At 37.6% G+C, this 27,407-nt stretch overlaps 1 protein-coding gene across 2 annotated transcripts in view; it reads right to left on the bottom strand.

Annotated features, from left to right (window-relative positions):
- The window catches only part of LOC127649558 (cohesin subunit SA-1), a 70,553-nt gene extending 55,580 nt beyond the window's left edge, over positions 1 to 14,973 (bottom strand). For both annotated transcript variants that reach the window (XM_052134714.1, XM_052134715.1), the window contains exon 1: positions 14,823 to 14,973. The gene's annotated coding sequence lies outside the window, so the exon portion shown is untranslated. The remainder of the gene's footprint in view (positions 1 to 14,822) is intronic.
- Positions 14,974 to 27,407: the final 12,434 nt, after the last annotated feature.

Below are 27,407 nucleotides of genomic sequence, written 5' to 3'. Positions count from 1 at the left end.
CATGGAGGAGTGGAAGAGGACTCCAGTGGCAACCTGTGAAGCTCTGGTGAACTCCATGCCCAAGAGGGTTAAAGCAGTGCTGGAAAATAATGGTGGCCACACAAAATATTGACACTTTGGGCCCAATTTGGACATTTTCACTTAAATTTTCAATTTGGACGTACTCACTTTTATTGCCAGCAGTTTAGACATTAATGGCTGTGTTGAGTTATTTTTAGGGGACAGCAAATGTACACTGTTATACAAGCTGCCCACTTACTACTTTACATAGTAGCAAAGTGTCATTTCTTCAGTGTTGTCACATGAAAAGACATACAAAAATGTGAGGGGTGTACTCACTTTTGTGAGATACGGTATATACCACAGTTAGTTCTGGTCCTCGAATCTGATTGGATGAGAAATGTTCCATGAGCACTGATGGTGTGACACCATCAGCACTCCGACACTTCACTGTGTGTGTGTATCACTTTGCGTTCATGCTGTTCTTAACTAAAGTGTATCTTGTTAGGAGCTACTGGATTTATTTGTGAAATTACATATGTTAGCCAGCAGGTGGTGGCAAAAGATAATTTTGTGTGTATTATGAGCCAGTTGGTGACGTAAAGTGAATCCGTTAGTCATTGTTTACATAGAACTGCGCTCTGTGATCGCTCATATTACTAATACATTACCAAAACTAGGAAATAGCTTTAAATGGCTTTAAACGAACAACTTCAGGATTAAGCCTCATGCTGAGAGACACAACAGACTGATTTATTACAGAACTCAAGTGCTTACCTTTTATCGGAGTTTCCACATTGGATACATAAGGTTTAAAATAGCGGAGGACATTGCTGTTTCTATAGTGAATGACTCTTGCGGACCAGCTACCACAAAATAGAGAGGAATACCCCTCTTGGACGTCTAATTTCTACTGTTAAAGCTGACAGCATCTCTGATTGGGTGTGGCAACAGGTGATTGCACATGCTCTCTCTCTCTCTCTCACACACACACACACCGTCTATCCTTGTTAGAAACAGCACAAGCCATCACACTATTTCTGAAGTTCCCTTTTTGAATTACTAACGAAGTCTTGGACGCATCATTTGTTTTGAACCAGCAACTAGGGCTGGGATAAACGATTATTTTTTAAACGATTAATCTAGCGATTATTTTTTCGATGCATCGATTAATCTAACGATTCATTTTTCCAGTCCGATTCGATTTCGATTCCATTATCTTCCCATTAATTGACTAATAGCAATTTATACATGTTGATTTACATATCTGAATGAAAAAAAAAATGAATTCCTTAACATTGCAATATATGTTTATTGCTCTTAAAATTCCAAAATAAAAGACTATGCAAGTGCAAAGTAATGCATTCTTAGTCAGAGGTAGCATTCAATAAAACCTTGAAGCCTTGAAAACAAATAGGCCTAGCTTACTGAAAAAAGTGCATCTTTTAATTCTTTATTCACATAAAAATAACAACAACATATAGTAATACACTCTGCCACTAACCTTTTTCTTAAACTCAAAATTCAAAAATAAAATTCAAGTAAAAGTGTACAAGAGCAAAATAATGCATTCTGATGTCTAGCATTCAATAAAAAAATTAAAAGGTCACCCAGCCACCCTTTCTTAGAGCTATTGAAAGAATACAGTAACTGTTGTAAACTTGGGCGCTTTAAGCTAATACAGAAAGTGCTTTTCCAACAAAAAATAAATAATGAAAATAAACATTCAGAATTCAACATTTATGTTGAACATACTAAAAAAAGTATCTTCATTCACATGCAAATAACAACTTACACTCTGACACTTTCCTTTCACCTTAAGAATAATGTGTGTGTGTGCGTGCGTGCGTGCGCCTCTTCAGGTACTGGTGCACTGCCGTGGTGCTAGAATGGAAGGCCATCTCCATTTTGCAAAGACGACATGTCACGGAATTGTTTCCTTTAATTTAAAAGAATTCCCATACTTTAGAGGAACGAGTGCCTTGCACTTCTGATAGTCTGAGGAGCTACTCGTGTTGCTACTACTCTCCGGCGCCGCCATCTTTGTTTTGGGTCTGACGAATCGACGTCATCGATGACGTCGACGCATTGTCCCAGCCCTACCAGCAACGGTAGATTCTGATCGGTTGCATAAGAAAGTAGTTAAATGCACAAATGCGTATTTATGACCATACTCGGGTTTTTCCTATTTTTTTTTTTTTTAAATGTACTTGTTCATTGAACTGTTGTATACAAGCAATATCGCAATCGTGCTATATGGCCCTACATCAGCACTGCTGTAATTACCTATGGCACTTGGACTGAGGCCTCGCGCCTGCGGCCGAATCACTGCAGTGCTGATATAGGACCATATCGCACACTTGCTCATGTGATATTGCTTAAATATATTATATTTGGTATACAAAAGAAAACAACAAAAAAGATGTGAAACAGAGCTTTACAGTATCAATGAAAACAATCTGATTACCCGAGGCAAAAGGCTGCCATGGCTGAATCACAACATGCTCATATTCAGTACACTTGCTTATGTGATATTGCTTACAGATAATAATATAACCATTTAATATTATATGCTTTGAATTTTACACTTTTATACAGAAGTAATACTTTTCTGTCATAATGACTTCAATTTCACGCAATCAGTTGAAAGTGTTCATTATACAGTTCACAGCCGTTTATACACTCAACACACTTATCTGTGGCTCTGCAGATAGATACTATTGGACACACTGCATAAAAATCAAGCATGTTTGTGTGTGTGTGTGTGTGTGTGTGTGTGTGTGTGTGTGTGTGTGTGTGTGTGTGTGAAGGAGATGACAGGGCAGAGAGGCGCCTCTTATTTACACTGTGGCACGCAGTGCATGTGACTGTATATTATTTAATTAAATGACATCCTTCTGCTGTTTAATGATCACACTTGGCCATACAGGGCTAATGGCAGAATACTTTAATATGATACCGAAATTAACAAGAAGATGATATAGTTTAAAATGTTTTGGTATAGCAATATTTTGCGCAACCCTAGTAGGGGTAGGGGTAGATTTAGGGTCAACATACAGGTACTTGAAAGTAATGTAACAACGAGTATGTACACTGGGGTCGGCACCCTATGGCATGCAAATCATTCGCACATCACAAGCTGCCAATACACAGGTGCTAATCAATTCAGGCAGCAATTGTAAACGTGTCCAATTTGAGAGATGACATCCTTCATTGTTGTTTTTTGCCTTCAAAACACACTTGATATAAACAAGAAAATACTTGATGTTTGAGATTTCCAACCCAGCATATATGCTACTTAAACCACAATGATGGTGACTCAAACTAACTATACTATTAAGGGAAAAGAACAAACATGCATTGTCTGGTTTAAAAGTCTGATTAAAACACTAAATTAAACTTAACATTAACAAAATTTGAACCCCATAACAGTTGTTTTTTTTACTCAAAATGTTAATATAATAGCCTAGTATACATTTTTTTATAAAAAAATAAGCAATTAATTAGAAAAATGCAAAATATAAGTATAGAGCATGTGCTCTACTGCTCTGAATTTTCTCTCAATTGATAATTTTGGAAGAAAAAGTACAACACGCATCATGTTATTAGATTGAAAAAGTCCCAGGTCAAAAGCCTATTTGTTGTTCTGGTGACCATATGTATCATCACTTATTTTTGGTGGGCATACGGCGTATGCATGCGTATGCCCTCGACTACACTACTGATGTGGCCATCTAAATGATTGTCTCAACCCAAAGTGGCCTACTTACAAAAAATAGCGAGTAACACTGACCTAGGTGTTGATGTACTCTACAACTGAATGATAATGACAACAAAACAATTAAGCAAACAATATCTAAAGCCAACAGACACTCAAAGCAGGTCTATAATATAAATCTAAATAATTCCAGCTGACAGGCATTGGCTACTCCAGGTGTGGCCAATTTTTAATGCAAGATCAACTTTTTTCATGAACTAGTTCATCGTGATCTACCCATTTCAGTTTAGAACTCAAACGTAGGGAAACAGGCCATGGAAATAAAATATTTGATTGTTTCATAAACAATATCTACCACAAAAATAAATGTAACTATTTTATAGAGATTTTTTTTTACTATCACTATCATGCAACACGGAATATAATATTTATAGTAATTGTGTCATGGGGAGATGCATGTTTATCACTCTATTGATCTAGTGTTGAGCTGCAGCAGTTTCAAGCAATGATTGGCTAGATACTTTCCAGATATATAGCTTGTTGCTTTCCACATACTGTGTAAAATGCCCTTAAGCATCTATACATTAAGTTCCTTCTTGAAAAAACACGGTTAATAATTTCACAAGTTAGCAGTTACTCCCTAAAACAAGCCTGATAAATTATTTGTCTGCGGGGCGTAAGATGCGCATCCGTTTGGCTTTAACAGAAAGCTCATGTTGAGCTATGACTGACAGCATACAGAGCTGCAGCTCTGTTCAGTAAATAAAGTTTTCTGGATTCCCACATAGAATTTTACCTTTGATAATGACCATAAACTACAATATATTTATCGGAAGAGGGGCATTGCGAACCCGGGGTGGAATGGGAAGATAAATCGGCCTGGGTTGGGGTCGCTGTCCTTTTCTGTATGCTGCCCCCTTCGGCATAACGCAGTGCCATTTTGTGACCCGTTCTGCATAACGCGCAGCCCATTTCAGATTATCTCGGCCCATTCTCCCGATGGCCGGTCTGCCCCTGTTGTGAACTATTACAAACTTAATCATTAAAAAATCTAATTGGAAACAGTTGTGTAGATAAATAGGTTTAGAGTACATTTAAATGTGTTTTTTGGTGACTTCAGCATGTCCCCCATGGCAACGAAGGGCTCAACTTCTCTACCTAGTGAACTTACCGTGCTGTGTCCGGCGAGTCTGTGAAAACTGGATACCATGTTTTCAAGTGCCGTTGCATTGCAGAAGTGATTTTATTTTTTTTCAGTCGACAGACAACTGCATTGTTTTAAAATCTAAAGTTAAGTGCTTTTGCACAGCCTGACACCTTGTTGTTACATTTTTGGACCCTCGTCCACTTCCACCTTATTTACGATTTGTCGATTAGGCAATTTTTTAATCGAGGAATATTTTTAATCAAGTACAACTAAATCAAGTAAATTTGGCAGCCCTACTTTTCACAATACATACTGTTCCAATGCAGCTTCACAAAGAATAGTGCCTTAACCTTTCTTGCCATTACCTAGCTCAGCATGGTTAATTAATCAAATTTAGTGTTAATATATGGTAGTCCAATCAAATAATATGTCACCAAGACATTTTTTTAAATATAGCCTAATCAAGTTTCCTGTTCATTCAACACACTGGAAATTGGACGTTTAGTCAAATTGTGTCCATTGTTAAATGTCAAATTTTTGTCAAATGTCACATTTAAAATGAATGCCAAAATGTTATATGCATTCATAAAGCATTACATATCTGACACAATCTCTGATTTTCCAAATGTCTGTCTTGTGTGGAGTAGATCAAGACAATCGATGATCTACTTTTGAGTATGTCCAAGAGTGCTAAGATGTTGAAAAATTCAAACTCTGAAGCAAAAGAGCCTCTTTCTTGTTTTAATCTTTTAACAAGCTCACTATTCATTAGACAGAATCTGGCCAGCAAAAAATCTGTACTGTGCCAAGTGGATGACCTCAAAATTGGTTCAAAGCAAACTCTATTATGTTAGGCTTATTTAATGTTTATGGTTTTGCATGAATAAAAAGGCTGAGATGTACAGCAATCACTTAGCAAGATAGACATTATTGCAGACCATTCTTGTGGAAATTGCCAGCATCTAAATCAAATGTGCTAACATTCAGCATTTTTACATGATATATGTTTTTTATTGCTGCCTTTTCTCCAACTATAAGCCTAACCATTTTCCCTTCAAAAGCAGATGTGTTAGCAAGTTGGAGCAATAACTGATTAAAACAAGGAAAGGGCTGATAAATCCAGTTAAATATCAACGGTTAGAGCGGTAAGATTGATAAAACATACACTGATGCCAGATTCATGTGCTTCACTACAGATCTAGACCCATCCCTTTATAAAAGAGGTGGGCGGTATGAGATATATAAATTGGCGACGATATAAAGTGTCAACCAATAGAGTTTTTACTATATTGTGTATATTGCGATATGTAATCATCCATGTGCGCAGCATGTGCGTATCTATCAGTGGCAGTGCTTCACATGAGACTGAAACCATGCTTGAGCAGGGAATGAGTTGCAGCCGGTAGAATTTTTTTTGCAAGTAGTGTCTATAAATATTTTTTACATGTATTTTTTTCAAGATGTTATTTTTGTTGAGAATTGTTTATACTAAAATTATGTAATATTTTCTTTGTTACTTTGCCTTGAAAATGAATCTTGAGTTTATTGGGGAAAGTTTATAATAATATTAGTCAACAACATATCAGATTGAAATGTGGCATAAAGTGAAATTGAGTATTATGGTAAGGTTGATTTAAAAACGAGAGTTTATTTTATTTTAAACTTTGTCAAGTTCTAAATAAGGAGAAAATGATAAAGGAGGAAGTCATTTCATTTCAAAAGTATTTTTTTCCCTGACTGGATGTTCCAAAAATAGGCATTACAATATATTTATCATGTTAACTGATTTTTTGGTTTTACAGAAAACAATTACTATATTGTGATATATATCATTATCATTATATATGAAATTACTCATATCGTGATAGAAGATTTTGGTCATATCGCCCACCCCTACTTGATAACATACAATAACAAATGGATCCGTCCTTCTCTCAACTAATTGATTTTTACTTCATGTTTGGCACTAAAGTGAACCCTGTTGACGTCAAACTGACCATTTTGAACAGGAATATTTGCAACCATTAAAAGATACATGTACAAGCAAACACATGCCTTCCGGACTAACAGGAAGGAAGAAGTCATTATGAGCGTCTTGTGCAGAGTAACAATGAACATGTTGTGCTTTTAAAGTATTTGATGAGCCAAGTTAAACACATCTAGAACAGAGCATTACAACTCGAGACTGAAAGTAACTGAAAGAGGGAGGATATGGTACTCTCAAACTACTAGGAAACTATGATGCAAAGTAGACAAACAATTACATGTTTGGCTAGTTAAAACAGTCTCCTTTCAATGTGGAATACACTGAACAGGAGTCTGTTTTCAGATTTTTGAATGCTTGCACTTTCTACAACCACAGGATGTGCTATGCTTGCACTTCGGTTCACGGCCCCCTTAAAACAAGAACATCTTTTTATTTTATGAATACTTTGTGTTACCTAAAAACAAAACGTATGCCTATATAGTTAAAAGAAAAAAAAAAAAAAAAAGAATAAAAAGCAATACTGCTGTAGCAACACCAAAGACTATTGTTGTATTTCATGTGACAAAGTTTTCTACCTCCAGGGGCCGCTCAGAAGACTTATTTTTAATAAAAACTGATAATTGCAAGGATTCAAACATATTAATGGAAATAAGCCTCAGTCTCCATAAAAGTATTTTTAAAATCCTCATCCAGTAATATTAAATGACTGTGATTGGTCCATCCTTGCAAGCATTAAAAAAAAAAGTAACAAGTATCACGTGACAGCATTGTTGATGCGCTGTTTCGCTGCTGTCTGGACCTCTGTAAAATAATTGGAACTTTTTTAATTATACTGAAAAACTTTAATTACCAAGGTGGGGGATTGACACCCTCATCGTTCAAAACCAGTATGATATTTTTCATCCGTGAAACACAGCATTGAGGGATGACAGGATCGTGATTGAGGCTGTCCAAGCTGCAAAAGCACACATCAAAGCACCCTAAAGTTGTCCATAACACTCGTGCCTTAGATCTTATTTCTTCTGAAGTCAAATGATGGTGTTGTGTGAGGAACACACCAAAATTTAAGAGTCACTATTCAACCTTTTGAAACTAGCGCTCATGGCAGAACGACTTCTTTACATAGCGACAGCATTGCGAGCGCACCTGACACCATGAAAGCTTTTGGCTGTCAAGAGATGCGCACTCAGGATGCGCTGCGGTGCCAGGCGAATGTTTGAACAAGGCAGCAGAAAAGGCAGAGGAAAATAATTTGCACACATTGTTTCCTGTGTTCATTCTCGGTAATTATGTGTGAAAGTGAACGAAATTTGAGAACGGGCCAGTCTTCCGCACCCCCCTTACAATACCTCTGTGCCACGCCACGGGGCGCGCCCCACACTTTGAGAACCACTCGCTTAAGCCGACTTCTGGTAACCTTGCATGCTTGCGTCATTTGCACATCACAGTCAAAACTCGGTTTTACTGACCGCTTCCTTGTATTGATCTGCCACACATCAATTATATTACAATTCTGATACATAAAAACCCTGTGAAATCAAAATGAAAGTTTTTCTGCTTTTAGTCCATATCTGTCATCTATATGCTAATGTAGGCTACTTCTAAATATTGACAAAAATTAATTCAGAAGATATAGCCAAAGCATTTAAAATCTGCAGTCTCTCTCTCTTCCGGATAAAAAGACTCAGGAACATCCATGACCTCACATAGAGGTTGAGAAATCTTGTCCAAACAAATGCTTTCTACAACGAGAACACACACTCCATCTACAACTGTGCGTCTGGTTGTTTTCTAACTCCTGCTTATCATGCTTTTGCAGGGCACTTCAAAGGGAGCGCAATCCATAGTGTAGTGTCGTTCCAAACAGAATTTTTCCAATAAGAATCACTTAAAAGGTGAGTTCTGACTGACTGTTATCACCTTTAAGCCACCTGAAGCTCTCACAGTGGAGGGTAATTGTCTTTGAAGAGAATAGGGCATAGGGATGATCACTTCTGAATTGGACGTGCCAACACATAAGGAAATTGCTGGAGTTTCTTTATATTTTATGTACTACCAGTTTTCTTGGGATTTACAGCTGGAGTGAAAAAGGTGTTTATGTGTGTGTAAACTAAAGACTATTGGCTATTTTATTTCTAAATATCCTGCCCACACTTCCTGTTTCATTTGGAAATACGTAAAAAAAACAAATCAATCTGCACACGTCAAGGCACTACACAGGGACTTTAATACTGAAGGGCCGTTTCTAGGCATAGCTGCAGCTGAGGGGCCAATGCAGACCAGACCACGGGATGAGATCTTGCCTAGTGGGCCAAAATGGTAAGAAACTGTCCTGGCTGCAAGATCTTAATAGTAGGCCTACAGTCCAGTCAATACTGCCTGAAATCATAACATTCACATCATTTCAATGCAAAAAAAAAAAGCCTGTGGGACAGAATTATGAAAAGAAAAGAATTCTGTGCACTTCAATGTTGCAAAAATTAACTGATTACAAACTGAACCAATGTTCTCTGGCTGACAAATAGAAAATATACAAAGAAATACAAAATTATTGCTTTTTAAATAACTACAAGATAATAATCCATTCAGTTATGTATTTTAAGACAAATTTAGGCTTATTGGAAGCTCAATTTAGCCTCAGGCTTTAGAATGTATTTTAATACTTTGTATTTAAAGGAATATTCCAGATTCAATACAAGTTAAAGGTGCTGTAAGCGATTTTAGTGTTTTAAAGCTGTCACATGTCTGAGCCGTTGAATTAGCCACACACCCTCATTCCGAAACCCTGCCATCCAAAGATAATTTTGAGACAAAAACTGAGCAAAACAGCAGCATTGTTTGTTCCTGTTGCTGTCAAATTCAACAGTGGCACAAACGCAATCAACTAACAAATATTATGAAAGCCTCAATGATCTGCTTTAAACGAGAACAAGCAAAATGATTGGCAGGTGGTCTGTGGACACATTTTTGTTTGTTTACAAACTCACAGAGACCGGTGAGATATCTCAGGACACTTATTTCATTAATGTCTTTAAGGGAATAGGGAAATTTTTTGTATAATTTTCCATAAAAAAATAAAAATCCCTAACAGCACCTTTAAGCTCAATCGACAGCATTTGTGGCATAATGTTGTTTACCACCCAAAAATTATATTAAAAAAAAAAAAAAAAAAAGGTTATAATGGAGGTGAATGGGGCCAATTTTTGGAGGGCTTAAAGGCAGATATATGAAGCTTGTAAATTTACAAAAGCACTTAGCCTACATTAATTTAGCTGCAAATACTTTTAAGTAGTCTATTCATAAATCATTGTTTTTACGGTTTATGGTGTTAAATCATCATGGCAACAAAGTTGTATATATATATATATATATATATATATATATATATATATATATATATATATATATATATAAATTGGACTTTGCACAAAAAAGGGTTAGTTAGTGATGTTATTACACTAAAATCATGTTAACACACATACCGTTTACATCTTGTGGCTATTGACCCATTTCAGTGATGTCACTTTCCCCACTGCGGCCAAATTTGTGACCATCGGCGGGAGGAAACAATGGTGGTGAATGGAAAAAACAACCGTAAAACGATCAAGAAACACCTCAAAAAATGCTTTTGACCCATGCAAAGTCCCAAGAAAGATGTATACAAGTCTGAGGTCAGCATAAATATTGCCAAATTTGACTTTCACAAACATTTAAATATATTTAATCCACAATTTATCTCTGTATGCTGGCGAGTCTGATGTGTGACCAGCGAGTGCACATGCCTACCGGTACATCACTGTAAACACCCCTCATTAAGAAGTTAAAAATGTTTGTGTTATTTTCTGCTCTGATTTGGTCACAATATTACAAAAAGTATATGATTATGCCATCTGTATGAATGAAAGACCTGCTTTTAACTCATGAATAATACACAAAGAAACCGAGGCATATTAGTGTTTTACAATGTAGTCTGGTGTAGTGATGTGTCGTTCATGAACGATTCGTTCATTTTGAACGAATCTTTAATATGACTCGGGACTACCGAGTTGTCTCAGAGAGTGATTCGTTCATTTTGTGTTGACCGCGCATGCGCGCAACATCGCATAAGGTACATGAAGTCATAAATGATTAGTTCATCTTTCGCGAGTCTTCGGGTTCGGCCGGGTCCGAGTCTTTCGTTCTTCCTGTCAGTCCCATAGAGACTATGCTGTCAGTACCGGAAAGAGAAATGATTAGTTCGTCTCTTCGGTTTCGAGTCGTTCGTTCTTCAAGTCAGACTCACAAACCCATAGCACTTAGTGCTGTGCTATGGGTTTGTGAGTCTGACTTGAAGAACGAACGACTCGAACCGAAGAGACGAACTAATCATTTCTCTTCCGGTACTGACAGCATAGTCTCTATGGGACTGACAGGAAGAACGAAAGACTCGGACCCGGCCGAACTCAAACCCGAAGACTCGAGAGTCGACGACTTGAACTAATCATTTATCTTTCCGGATCCGGACTGGTATGCTGCATGTGCATGCAGTCAGTGAGTGCATTGGCTGCTGTGTCACACCACACGGCCCACACACAGACACTGACGAGTCGACATCGACAACTAAGTATTTTTAACGTTTTGAAGTTCGAACCCGATGACACAAGAGGCGGAGAAAAAGGAGGTGAGGTGAACTAACTGCAATAGCTTAAACTTAAGACCCAATTAATAAATTAACATTTCGGTTTCTTATAAATTGGCTTTGGCTGCATTACCCTATAGTTTATTTTTATTTATTTATTTCAAATTGAATCAACATTTTCGTAAGTAGACTACTTGATGTTTTGGGCTATTTAACATGACATTTAATTATATTCTGCTGAAATGAACGAAATGACTCGAAAAAAGATTCGTTCATTTTGCTGAACGAGACTCAAAGATCCGAGTCAGTAAAATGATCCGAACTTCCCACCACTAGTCTGGTGGTGTGAATAAAGTCTGTGCTTCATGATCTTATGGAGTGTTGTTTATTGACTGACATTAGTATACACATTAAATGTGTACTAAATATTCACATTATAATGCTTTTTATTTATTACAATATGTTACAATTATGATACACCTTCTATACAGTCTGGGTGTTATGAACTGCACCGTCTTATGTGCATTTCCAGTTTAATTGTATCCAACTCGATTATGTTATAAATCATAACTGCTTGACTTTGGAAAAGAAGAAAAATCAGTGTCAGTTAAAAGATAAAACTTTATTGAAAGAAAAATTACATTTTGGCTCTGGTAATTAAACAACAGTATCACCTTTTCAAGATTTATAAATAGAAACAAAATTTCACGAGCTTTTGCCACATCCACTCATTGGTCACATACATGGTAGCATGGTCATACAGTGACATCACATGAAATAGGTCAATCCTTTGAAAACAATATTTTAATGTTTACGGATTGGCCCTATTCACTTTCATCATAAGTGCCTCACTGCAACCAAGATTTGTTATTATTTTAAAAGAAAAGGCAGGACGAGTAAAACATTTTTTTTGTGGTGATCAACATTGTCAAAAATGCTGTCGAATAAGCTTAACTTGTATTAAATCCGGAGTACATCTTCAAAGAACTCACAGAGCACTTCTAGTTTTTAGCTAAATGGCAATGCGTGTTTATAACTATTTTGTTCAGAAAACTCTTGCTTTCTCGTAGACAGACTGGAAAACTGGGTAGGGCTCTCTGGGACGGTCCTCGGCTGGTTCAGGTCATATCTAGAAGAGAGGGGTTACTATGTGAACATAGACAACTATAAATCTGAGTGGACATCCATGAAGTGTTAAGTCCCTCAAGGCTCAATACTTGCATCAATCCTGTTCAACCTTTATATGCTCCCAGTAGGCCAAATTATGTAAAAGAACCAAATTGTGTACCATAGCTATGCAGATGACAAACAGATATACCCCTGTTGCAAAATGACTACAGCACCATAGACTATCTGTGCCTGTGCATTGACGAAATTAACAGTTAGATGTGCCGAATCTTCCTTCAGTTAAGCAACAAGACAGAGGTCATTGTTCTTTCGCAACAAAGGCAAAACTCCAGAGGTAAACACATACCTTGACTCCAGGCGCATAAAGGCAAAAAATCAAGTATAGAATCTTGGGGTCATTTTGGAGTCAGTCCTTAGTTTCAGTAGAAATATCAAAGCAATAACCAAACAGCCTACCATCATCTAAGAAATATAGTGAGAATTAGATGTTTTGTATCCAGTCAAGACAACATTTATCATCAGCATAGTGGACTACTATAAAGGACTCCTCACTGGCATTCCCATAAAGACCATAAGAGAGCTGCAGCTCATTCAAAATGCTGCTGCCAGGATTTTCACCAGAACAAAAAAATTGGAGCATATTATTCCAGTCCTCAGGTCTTAACACTGGCTTCCAGTTACTTTAGAATTGATTTTTAAGTACTATTACTCGTTTATAAATCACTCAATGGCCTAGGACATAAATACATTGCAGACATGACTGTTGAATATAAATCTAAACCTCAAGTCAGTTTGAAATGCCATGGGTTCACTCAAAACAAGGCGAGACTGCATTTAGCCATTATGCCACCCGCAGCTGGAAGCAGCTTCCAGAAGAGCTCAGATGTGCTCCAACAGTAAACACATTCAAATCTAGACTGAAAACACATCTGTTTAGCGGTGCATGTATTGATTGGGCACTGTGCTGCACTTATGGATTGCACTGTATAGTTTTATTTCAGTATTCTTTTCCTTTTTTATTAAATTTAATAATTTTGTATTTATTTAATGTATTACTTTTTATTTGTATTTCTTGTTCTTAAATTATATATATTTTATGAATCTTATATTTTCTTTATCATTTAAAAGACTTTGAACTGCCATTACGTATGAAATGTGCTATTTAAATAAACTTGTCTTGCACTCAGAGCACAAAAAATTACCATTGCACTATAGAAAGCTGATGAAACTTTCTGATGGGACTTGGTATAAAATAAACCTGCAAACCTGTTGAAATTTGTATAAGAAACTGGTCCACTACTGATAAAAAGCATAACATTTTCTTTTCTTTATTTAAGAATAAATGCTCCCATATACAGTATTGTATGTCAGCTAACAACATACAAATGAGAAAAAAACATATACATAACCAAATTATCTCAGGAGTTTAAGCTAAGTTAACATATGAGGAAAACTTGACAAAGCAAAAGTGAGAAATAACACAGGTAAAGTGTTGGTGAGCAGACTGTAAGTTTCACTACTAGTGTGATCTTCCTACAGTCTGACAACTACATAAGAAAACAAAGGTGAAAACACAACCCCATCCCCCCCTTACAAACACATTTACCCGCTAAAATCTCACACATTCACTGGTCAGCCTATTCCTCTATATTCTAGCAACACTACTACACTTGTCTCGGTCTCTTACACTGAAATTACCTATATGATTTAATATATTGCATTTCCACATTTTACATTTAGAGTCTTCTTTTGATCAATTTTATGTCTGAAATAATTTTTTGGATTTTGGACGATTTAAGACTTAAAATAACGGGACCTGTGATGCGTGTCGTGACGAAAAGAGAACTTTATACACAAAAAACACCAATAATATAGCCTACACAAGCCCACAGTAATCAGTGTTTGACTAAACTAAACCTATTATTATATAATGAGTCCTGCTCACGGTCTGCGACAAATCTGATGCAGCTCTGCAGAAACACATAATGCCCATCAAATTTCTGTAATAAGAAATCAACACCTTTTGTTTATAATCGAGCCATGCGTGCTCTCGCAGGCGCTAAAGCTCAGCTGCGGGTGTGTGGATCTGGCCTGAGGAGATATACAGTGTGAGAGGAGAGGAGAAGCCGCCCATCCCCCACCAGCCTTGCTGTCCTCCATCTTTAATCTCCAGACCCGCTACCCTTCACACAGCACTAACGCCACAAAAACGCACGAAACTCACCTGGGATGCTCATGGCCGTATAGGTCGGCGTTCCCGCGATTCGGAATTCGATAAAAGTTTTCCGATGTATGGATTTATTAATTGAAAATTGGACCGGGAGAATGAACCGCGCCTTTCAGAAGAGCAGCAATCCTAAACCGCCATCTGGTGGCATTTTCCACAATCGAATGGCGCGCATTGACATCGGAGCCCGAGCGCCCTCTGGCGGACACAGCCGGTGACTGCAGAGGCGCGGCGGGTTACAGGGCGAGGAGGAGAGACCCCTAGAACCAGGCCAAGCGAATCACCAGTCTCGACGCTAAAATACCGTAAATTTGGTGAATTTGGCTGAAGTGTATTTCCTTTAAAGACGAGTGATTCCTGAATTTAGCGGGTTACACAGTATTAAAAAAAATGCAATATCATTCTATTTATTTATTAAAAATGTGTTTATTCTGTGATTAATATTTCAAAAGCCCAACACGTGGACACCTGAAATACTTCCATTAAATTAGGTTTGAATGCCGATCATAACATTTTTTTTTACAAATTTTAACATGCTAAATTAACCTTTTAATTCTTTATGTATTAATTAGTGAAAGTGAATATTAGATTGCTAAATACTGGTTGGAAGTGCATAGTGCAATTTAGTATCTACGCAATAGTCAGAGCAGCGCTTGCTTAATAAAGTGAGTAATAAATTATCTCATAGAATATCAGCTGTCCTTATCATATGCTCAAGCTCCACTTTTCACCATAATGGCAACCCCCAAAACTCCAACATAACACAAACTCTTCTGAATCTCAAAGTAAAATAGCAAACGCTAACAAATATCCCTCTTTATATTCATCTGGCATTGACACTTCATTTTAAAATGTTATCTCCCAGTCGAGTCTAATGCAAAGCATGCTGGGAAATGCAAATTCCCTTCCCAGTTTGATTAATGCTACATTAACACCACAAAAAAGTATTCCCCAACTCAAACAGCTTAAGTAATATGGAAATTACACTCAATGAAATAAATTTGTCACAAAATGTTCTAGATTTGTGTTGCTTAGTTCATTTTAACAAAGTACATTGAACAAGCAGCAAGTCCCTTTCTTAGTTTTCCTTTTTTCTTTCTTTTTTTTTTTTTTTTGAGGTCTTGTGACTGAAGGGCAATAGATGTTTTCAAAGGAAGGGAAATTCAATCTTTATATCTTTTTACTCCACTTATTTCCGATTGCAAGTAATTTAATACTTTCTATCATTTGTACTTAATCTTGTTTACTTTTCACATGAAAACACAGCATATTAAATCTTTCTGTCTTGAAGCCTTTATTCTTTTTGTGACATATTATATATATTTTGAACATATACAGTGAAATAAAATTTTTCACATATCCCAGGTAAGCTGTGGTCAGAGTGCAGGTCAGCCATGATATGGTACCCCTGGAGCAGATAGGGTGAAGGGTCTTGCTAAAGGGCCCAACAGTGGCATCTTGGCGTTGCTGGGGCTTGAAGCCCCGACCTACTGTTTAGTAGCCCAGAGCTTTAACTGCTGAGCCATCACTGCCCCATAATTGCCAAATGACCTTTGTATAATTGCACAAGAGCATAATGTGGGTGATCTTCACACTTAGATGATGTCCCAGATGTGTGGTGTGGTCAGCACTGAACTTTCATCTGGTTGCAAGGGTGATGAGTCATTCAAATTAAGAGAGAAGTCTGGATCACAAAGGAAACAACCCCGTGTAATGTGCACTGCATAATTTGCTTGATTTCCTCTTTCTGTGTAATTTGCTTACACAAATATGAGGCATAATATAACATCATAACAATATGTTAAAAAATATAACATTACGTAATGAAAAATGAGCAGAATTAATTTCTGTTTAAATCATTCCTAAATCCATTCTAATGTAAATTGTTGCATTGAATTTAAAGATAAAAATTACGTAAGAATTTCACAAACGATTTACACAGTAATTAATTTCCAAAGGGGAGGAAAAAAAACCTTATGCTATCAGTAACTTTGATACTCCAAACCACTTATTTGTCTCATATAGTCACCATTTGGTTCATCATGCACAGTTATTCATATTTAAAAAAATATTTAATGAGGTTTGCAAAAATAAACAAATAAATAATAAAAACAACTTCAAAGTAATAATTTTTTAACTTTTGGTGTTCCTGCATGATTGCATGACATGAAATATAAAATATTAACATCAGGACATTGGAACAGACCATTGCTCTCATACTGTGTTTAATAATAACAATGTATCTTATTCATATCTAGATAGATATGAAATCTAGGATAGATAGATAGACATTCATACAGATACAGAGAGAGAGAGAGAGAGAGAGAGAGAGAAGAGTGAGAGAGAAATTAGGATGATTCCCATTGATTATTAACATACAAAAAAGATCTCATTTAAAATAAAGTCCCACAGAGTCGCTACATTTTAAAGCGCTACAAACCCAATAACTTAACCCTGAAAAAAGCCCCCTCAATCAGCTGGTTCTGAGACTCACTATCCCAGTTAACACTACTAACACTAACCAGCCTCAGACCAGCACTGCTTTACAACCAAACATCAGAATAAATCAGATTATCAAACAATCTCAAATCACCTATCTGGAACATTGGGATCAAGAAACTAAATCACAAAGCAAATTACAGTTCTATCGGACTCTAAAATCAAAGTATGAATTGGAAGAGTATCTGCTCACTGTCAGAGATACAAAGCAGAGACAGATCCTGAGAAAGTACAGGCTCAGTGAGCACAGTTTCGCGCCATTGAGAGAGGCAGACACAGAAAAACATGGTTACCCAGAGAAGAAAGGGTGTGTGCTCACTGTATGACAGGTGAGGTTGAGACAGAGGTGCACTTTCTACTTCACTGCCCAAAATTTCAAGATACAAGGGACATTTATATATATATATATATATATATAGATAAATTAACAAACAGCACTGACACATTTATAACCATGACAGAACAAGAACAAATTAATATAATACTTGGAGAGGGACACACAGCAGCACAGGCTGCAAGATACGTTTTAACGTGTCACAGCCTGAGAGACAGTGGGTGAATATGTGTTATGTGTTTTACCCCGTGTGTCACCCCAATGTTCACCACAGTGACCCTCAGTTTATGTGTATATATTCATTTATGTGTCAGTGCTCTTCACTTTTATAAACACTGTGGGCTTCAGCAGTTCTGAGCCTGTTTTGTATTTATTTTTATTATTTATTTTTATATTTGTTAAATCTGTTAAACTAAATGTAATTATATATTAAGGTGTAGTTCTTTTTACACAGGCTCTGCTTTGGCAATATTGTATTGTTTACATTCATGCCAAAAAGACGATTTGAGAGAGAAATAGATGGAAAATAGCTTTTTTTAATACAGGGGATTTTGCCAGCATTTTTTCAAATGTAAAACTAAACAATAATTTAATAGAATTGGGCTGTAAGTGTTAAAAAAAAAAGAAAAAAGAAGAAGCTGAAGCTTTTCACCTAGTATTGTGTATTTATTCTTAATTTAAAACATATTTATGCACAGAAATTATATGTTTTTTTGTACTGTGGGCTAATTTCGTGACTGCTGTCTATTATTTTGAATGGTGTGGAAAAGAAACATTAATAAATAAGTGGATGGATACTGCGATTAAATTAATCACAAACAGTGGCCATTCATTTGTTCAACGTGCATGAGATATTTGTGTTGGCACTCCTGGAAGTGTCACGTTTGCAGATCAGCTCTATATGCCCGATAAAGATCAATCCATAATCACGCACAATAAATTGGCTTTCAAGTTGTCATGATTAATACAGGCTAACGATTGGGGCAAACTCTGTTATGTGACACTACATTTTTGCGTTAATTTTATAGACAAAAACTGTTTCCAAACCATTTTTTCACAACATTTGATGTATCGACATAGAGTTTATACACTTGAGTTAAATGGAAAAATATTATATCGACATTTGTTTGACATTTTAGCGATAATGTGCATTTCCATCAGCTTTATTTTGATGTGCTAAAACCTTTTTCGCAAAAAATCCTTGGATGAAAACACAGTTATTGAAACTCTGTCTCTGATTGTATTCATGGAGAGGAGAGCTATGTCCGGGCGGGGAGCAGCAGCTCATTTGCATTTAAAGAGACACATGAAAACAGTGTGTTTTTGATTCCGCCCAGAAAGAGCAGATGGGAGTTTTACATACCAAACATGTTCTGAGGGCAGAACGATATATGATCAAAACGTAGAGGATGCAGGTCCAAGAATTGAAAACAGACGGGATCAAGTAAAAAAAAAAAAAAAAAAAAATATATATATATATATATATATATATATATATATATATATATATATATATATATATATATATATATATATATATATATATTCCCAGCAGTGTCAGTAGTGGGAGTGTGCGTTGGTTGGAAGAATTTCAGACGTGAGTACACTTTCTCCAAAGGTAAGAATTTTTTTAACGTTTATTTGGTAATCTGGGTTTAACTTTTTTATCTTGCTTGAGTCAAAGAGCACAATATTTTAAGGCAAATATCCAGTTAGCATTAGCTTAGTTAGGTTTAACAGCTCTGCTCACCACAGAACATGTTGAACTCTGACTATCTGAAGCAAGTAAGGATGTTTGGATGATAATGACTCAAATCTGAGGGACTGAAATCGAGCGACTGGCGTTGGAGTGACAGAAAGCCAAAATCGAATCTGTTCAGTGGTGTATTCAGCAATTAGCTGTCGCTCAGGTTTTCTTTGAGGAAAACTGTGCTGTGAGCATTATTAATTAGTATTACTGGTGTATGGTAATGCCGCTGCTCTTGGGGCAGGAAAAGTTTGCTGTATTAATCCTAGTGGTTAAAGAAACTTTACATTTTGAGTATGATTTGTAACCAGGGTTTTGTTAACTACACGTATAATATCCATGAAATAAATTCATGTTTAGTATGTAAGTATTCATAGCATGCATTTAGCAAGCTGATGACAATGAATATCATGTCTCTTGTACCATTCTAAAGATATAAAAGTTCATGATTAAATATGCACTATTTTTGAGCAGGAAATTTGTAAGAATCTGAAACAAAGGACCATAAATCAACTGTCGGAAAAGACTGCCCAGTTGACCATGTGATTCTGAAAAGTCACTTCTGATTGGCGCAGAGCACCTTTGAAGATGCGACCAATTTCAGTTAAAATGTTTCCAAACAGGAAGAACACACTCTCTTTTTGTGAAGGGGCAGGCAAGGAATAAGGATCTAAACGCAGCTTTATTAAACTGAAAAACAAGTAAACTCTGAGCAAAGGAAAAGCAAAACACAGGGAACATGGCACAGCGCATAGACAAAAACATTCATACATGCAAGTACTGACACAGGAAACAGGGAAACCAAGGGCTTAAATACACAAGAGAACAAACAAGGGAACGAGGATCACCTGGGGAAACAATCAGGGTATGAGTAATAATCAGGGAGAACCAATCAAGGAATAAAACTACAAAGGACTACAAAACTAACAGGAAACCGGAACTAAACAAGAATTTCAACATAAAAGTACAAAAACAAAAGACAACAGGGAATATGACAATTCTCTCTTCCTCATTGTTCGTCTGGTTGCTCCGCTGACTGCCAGGTCCATGCCATGTAAGGCCTAAAGAAGCTTGGGACTTGACTTCCCGAGAAAGTTCTTCACTCTCTATGGTTCACACACCCATGAGAAGGCCTCGCTTCAAAGAAACCTCATCATTCATACAGACAATAACTTCAACAGAATGGACTTTCGACCAAGTGCCAAGAACCAAGCAACACAAAGAATGCAAGGAAACACCACAAAGACACGTAAGTACGTCTCCAATATTGTTCTCAAAGAGTTTATCTCTATCATGCATTTTCACATTCACAGCAGCACAATGTAAAGAGCGATTTTAGTGGTTCTAGCCATGCCCCTCTTTCCAAAACACAAAGATACCAAATTAGGTTTTTTGAGACCAGACATCAGAAATGGTTATTAAAAGCAGCAGCAGCAGCAAAATGGCACCCTCAACTGTCAACTGTAATGAATAACTTGGTATGAAAATGGCAAAATGGAGTTTATGTGCTCTTCAGAGTTGTCAGATGTAGAGTTGTAGGCTACAAACTGAAAAACTAAAAGGTGAATGGCTGATGTAGACTGGATGAATGTAAAGTGATTGTTCACCCAAAAAGGAAATTTCTGCCTTTACTCATCTACATGTTGTTTCAAACCCATCTTGACTTATGTGGAACACAAAAGGAGATGTTAAGCAGAATATCCAAGCTGCTTTTTTAAATGCAATGAAAGTGAGTGGGAACTGGGCTTGTTCTCCAAAAAGGCACCATAAAAGTAATCCATACAACTCATATCCTATATGTTGAGTCTAATGAAGTTATACAATAGCTTTGTGTGACAAACAGACAAAAAATTTGTGGTCGACTGATATATCACCGAGGCGATAAATCGGCCGATATTCAGATTTTTTTTCATTATCACATCGGTCGATAAATTTTCCCATTTGACCGATTTGTTTCTTGAGGGCAAATATCCATAAAGCTTCTATTATATAGCGTTCGCAAATATGCAAATATCTCGTTTAAACAGATGTAATTCATGAAAATTTTGTGTTTTCTTTCCATCTAATATCTTCCTCTGAAGCACGTATTCCATCAGCCAGAATCAAAACTTCCGGATCAGGATCAAATGTTCCTCTGATTCACAAACCATGACGGTCAGTCCGTGTCAATCCAAGCAGGAGATCCAGCTCATTTAAACTGTCTGGAGATGGCTGGGTCCACGTGAGCGTGTGAGTGCAACTTCAATGGTCCGAAACCAAGAAAATGCTGCCTCCGAAGGCTGTACACAGAGGTAGGATGAAAAATAAGATGCTTTTCAAACTGTTCGGACACCAGTTTTCACAAGAGTTCCATTCATTCAAACACAGCCGATAAGGCAGCAAGGTAGCAAGTCAGCTGCCTACATATTCGGATGCAGCCCAAGGTAAAAGCGCTTCATGTGTGCTTTTGAGTAAATGTCTTATTCACTATGCACTGTCTGTACAATTGGTTTGATTCTGTATTTTTTTGTGTAAATGCGATTGTTAATGCGCCCATGCCATCCATGGTTGCTTGACTACTGTGTGTACTGTTATTTCCTAATATATTATATTTCTTCATGTGCAAATAAATTACAAAAATGTTATGACTAAACAGAAATCTGAAGAAACTGCTATCTACCATGCAATACAATATTATTTTTTATAATACAAGCTTTATATTTAGCACTATATTTACACAAACATGCGTTAACTTCTTGTGTTCAAAAAACTAGATGGAGCGCAAATTTGAACTAGGGGATCTCAAGATGTGTTCTAAGGGCTGTCAATCGACTAACATTTTTAATTCAATTATCCGATTAATTAATCACCAAATGCGAGAAAGCCCCTCATATAACATATATATATATATATAATATAACATTGTGGTTTCTATAGTTTGCGCACCGGCTACCATGAAATAGAGAGGAATACTCTCTGGATATCAGCATCGGCCTTTCAAAACCACATATCGGTCGACCACAACTAAAAATTTACCTACAAGTCATTTTTTACTGAAAATCTTCCCCTTCACTTTAATTCTATCAAAAACACTAATGAGAGTACACTTTTTCATCACATATATCCATAAACACTCCCCTCTTTCCCATGTTCTGTCTTTGTACAGTATTTCCTGTTCAAGGACTTCTGGCCCCTCCCCCAACTTTTTTACCATTGTAAAGCAGTCAATGGAAAGGAGGAGGTGAGAACCGGCTTTTCAATATAAATAATATTTTAATGAGAAACTTAAAAGACAAACACACACATGACAGACATGTCCGTAAACTATCTCTCTCGTCGCACCACCGTCTGCCATCGGCCTTTATCCCTCTCGGAGGCTTAATTAGCCTGATAAGGGACCGAGTGTGTATAATCACGACCCGGCCCCGCCCTCCGCCCTGCCACAACCATCAAATAAGATCAAGCATTGCCTCAGTATGCTAGCATCACTCCACAGCAGTGGCTTTTGCCAGTACACTGATGGATTTGAGTCACTCTAACCCAATTGTACTGTCTCTAGAAAAAAATCACAATGTCCCATTCTTCTCCCAAGATGAGAATGATGGAAATGGAAACGAGACCTGGGTGGAAAGTGTGAGTCACTGATGGGAACAGAGCTGATGGGCAAACATGGCTTCTGTCAGTAAACACAGTAAACACACAAATGTGTGACCTTTATGTACAGTATACAAGGTCTCATGCTCCATAGTGTTATGTGTATGAGATCTCTCTTGTTCTGTGACACAACCAGTTTACAGCAGTGCTGATCAAATTGATTTTTACAGATGTGTCAGATGACTCATCCACTGGGACCTGCTACATCTTAGTAATCCAGAGTTCACCATCACAGTCTTTCCATTAAGCCACCTTCTTAGGGTGACACTATAAGGAGCATTTCACGCATGCTGATTATACAGATTTTAACCGATGTTATTATTGAGAAGATAAAACCAAGCTATAAAACTTTATTTAGTAATCAGAGAATTTTTAATGATTATTTATATTTAACTGTAGAGATCATCCTGACTGGATAGCACCGCCCACAACCGCAAAGCCCTGCAAAGAGTGGTGCGAACTGCCAGACACATCATCAGAGGTGAGCTTCCCTCCCTCCAGGCGGGGCCGGATATAGGCATGGGCAAGGAGGGGCAATGCCCCCCCAAATGCCGTGACTGCCCCCCAAACGTGATGGCATGCAAAGATCCCAAATGTAAAAAATATTTCAAGAAAAATGGTCAGAGTGAGCGCTCTCTGCTCTCTATCCCTCATTCAAAGTAGCTACTGATTGGTAGATGCATAGGGAGGGCGTGGCCGCTTCACCGGCTTGTGGTGAACCTGCTGAGCTTCACATCTCAGTCAGTCACTGCAGAGCGGAGCAGGCAGACACACTGTCGTCAGCTGAGCTCAGCCCCTGTTTTGAGTTTCCTTCGCCGTCAGTCACTGAAATTATGGCTGTTAGTGGCTGTTGCGGATGAATACAACATAGGCTTAAACACTGAAGCACCGTCACAACCCATAGCTCTGGTTTTCCCCAAACGTAATTTTGGCAAGAGCTCCCGCTCATTCTGCCCAGGTTGGTATCGTGGGAGACCATGGCTCGAATATTCAGCAAAGCTTGATGCGTGGTTTTGTTTCCCGTGTCAGAAATTTGGGGGGAACAATGATAGGGATTTGGTTTTCACAAAACAAGGATTTACTAATTGGAAAACTGCATTGGAAAAGGACAAGGGATTCTCAAAGCACGCATCAAGTCAATGCCACATAAAAAATGCAAAAGCCTGGTCTGAAATGTCCCAAAGAGAGGCCACAGGGGAGACCATTTGTAATTTAATAGGGCCCACACAAATGGAAAAAAATAGGTATTATATTAAAACAATTGGAGAAGTAGTTCAGTTCCTAGCAGTAAATGAACTTCCACTTCGTGGCAGTGTGGAAAGTTCAAATGATGATGATTTCTCTGCAGGACTGTTCTTAAAAATGGTTGACTACACACTGGCAAAGGACCCCAAATTTAATGAAATTAACAAACACATCCCACCAAATGCAAAATACACCTCTCACAACATACAAAATGAAATTATTGAAACACTGGCCAAAATGGTATTAAATCAGATAAAAGGTAATTATGACAAAGCAGATTATGCTGGGTTTTGCATCAAAAGTGACGGAACGAGGGACAGATGTAATGTGGAGAATCTGTCAATCATGGTTAGATTTGTCTGTAAAGGCATTCCAGAGGAACACCTGATTGGCCTGCTTGACCTCAGTCAGTTAAATGCTGAATTTATTACCACACAAATTCTTGAGCATCTTTCTGACTCAGGCTATAGTGCAGCTGAAATTATCAGTCAGTGCTATGATGGAGCTTCTGTCATGAGTGGGGTCAGGGGTGGGGTTCAGGCCTTATTGCAAAAGAAGGTAGGGAAGGATATTCCTTATATCCACTGCTATAACCACCAGCTGCACTTGGCCGTGGTCCATGCAATGCAAGGAGAGCCGTGTGCAAAAATCTTTTTGATCTATCAGGATCACTGCACTCTTTTTTCACCGTCATTATGTGTCACAGAACTATAATGTTCCCTCTCTTAAACGACTGTTGGAGATCAGGTGGACAAGCCACCATGATGTGACCAAGTGTCTTGTGGAGAATCAGGATGCTATTCTGAGTATCCTGTCAGAGGTTACAGAGGACAGAGCCACTGCTGTTGATATCTGTACAGAGGCATCAGGGCTGTTGATGATGTTAAGGAGGCATCATTTCTTTGAAATAGGAAAATTCCTCCTCAAAGTTCTGGGTTCCTTGAAGTCTGCAAATGCTATGCTGCAGGCTCATTCTGTTGACCTGTGCTGTGCTTCAGAAGTAGTCAGTGCATCTCTGCAGGCTCTGAAGCAGATGAGCGATGAGGAGAGTGAGACATTAACCAGCATGCCTGCACCAGCTGCTAAAAGAAAAAGAAAAATGAGCTCACTGCTCGTAGGTAGCGTTGTTATGTCCACTGTAGGCCATGCAGAAGACTCCATGACTCCTAGCCAGGCTCTGAAGAGAGCTCTTCTCAACATTTTGGACATTGCCATTGTAGAGATGGAGACAAGATTCTCCAAAAGCAATCTGGATCTCATGAAAGCAGTTAATTGCCTTCAACCACAATCTCCCTCTATTCTGGATGTTGCCATGTTAAGTCCTCTGCAAAAAATGGCAAAAAGTGACAGTGACAAACTTTCCAATGAGATTCTTGTCGCAAAAATAATGTTGGAAAAAGAATTCAAAAAGACTAATGATGATGAGAACGTAGAGTTTGTAGACCTCTCCACCATTTGCACATATCTACACAGGTATAAGAATGCCTTTCCTCAGCTCCATCGCATGTATGTGACCTCACTTGTGATTGGAATATCATCTGCATCATGCGAGAGCTCTTTCTCCACTTTGTCTCGTGTTCTTACCCCCTTCCGCCGCACTATGCTACATGAGAGAAAAAGAAATTTAGTTATTCTGGCTCACGAGAAGGCTATAACAACAGGTCTAGATATGGACGCATTTGTTAGGACTTTTGCACAGAAAAGCAGACGACTGATGCTATAATGACTGATATAAGCCATGCTGTGTACAGAGCTAAAGAAATGAAAACAAAAAAAACCCAAAAAAGAAATAAAAAAGATTGAAATAAAAAAGGAAAGGACAGACAGACAGACAAGACAGACAGACAGACAGATTAAAAAAAAAAAAAAAAAAGATAAATGCAGCCTCAACAGGGCACAAGCCAGTGTCCTATTTGTGCCGGTCCCAAGCCCGGGTAAATGCAGAGGGTAGTGTCAGGAAGGGCATCCAACATAAAACCTATAAGACAAATCAAATGGATCAAAGGAGCTGATAGATTAGAGCTGGTGGATATAGGATTTTTTCATTTCACAATATATTTTTTCATTTCTGGCCATATCGATATATATCACAATATAAATCAAATCACTATATTTGTCAAATTTAAATGTTCCGTTAAATGACTTGCCCCCCCTGATATTCTACCTGCACCCCCTAGTGGGGCTGGCTGAATCCGGCCCTGCCTCCAGGACATATATAACAGGCGGTGTGTGAAAAAAGCTCGGAGGATCATCAGAGACTCCAGCCACCCGAGTCATGGGCTGCTCTCACTGCTACCATCAGGCAGGCGGTATCGCAGCATCAGGACCCGCACCAGCCGACTACATGACAGATTCTTCCCCCAAACAATCAGACTTTTGAACACTTGATGTGTCATGATCAATATACATCAGCACAGCACTTTATTAATCCTATTGTCTCGCACTGGACTGTCATAATTTTTTATTGTATGTGTATTCTATATTGTGTGTATTGTTTACTGTACATTGTATATTATTATTGTGTTGTGTAAGTATGTGTACGTTTGATATGTAAATTGTGTTGTGTAAATATGTTGTTTATTGTAATTAGTATATGTCTCATCACTGTCATGACTGCTATGTTGCTCGGAACAGCACACAATACTTTCACCTACCTTTACACTTGTGTATATGGTCGTGTGACAATAAAGTGATTTGATTTGATTAATATTTCCTCAGTAACAATCTAAAGAGGCAGTGAGCAAAGCCAGTCCCAGCAGCAACAGTGAATGATTGCACTGATTAAATCTCTTGTCTTTGTCACCATAGCAACTTGACATGAGAGATGTAATTACCCAGGTCAAATATTTCTGAGGATGGCTCTGCTTACCTTCCTCTCGGACACAGTGAGTGGGAGAGAGCAAGACTTAAGAAGAACAGCAATGACAAGCTATTCAAATCACACTGTTAATCTCAGAAAACGACTTAACTTGATGATTTAACTTTAAAGGGATACTAATGTAAAAACCCATATGACCATCTTTCTTCAGTGGAACACAAAATTAAATTAAAGACACCTGTCAGTTTCATTGGCTTTTTTCCTATGCAATAAAAGTGAATGGTGACAGAATGGAGAATGAATGGT

The sequence above is a fragment of the Xyrauchen texanus genome, chromosome 9 (genome assembly GCF_025860055.1).
Source record: "Xyrauchen texanus isolate HMW12.3.18 chromosome 9, RBS_HiC_50CHRs, whole genome shotgun sequence".
NCBI lineage: Eukaryota > Metazoa > Chordata > Actinopteri > Cypriniformes > Catostomidae > Xyrauchen > Xyrauchen texanus.
The sequence above is the reverse complement of the archived record's forward strand: the minus strand, read 5'-3'. Positions and strand labels throughout refer to the sequence as shown.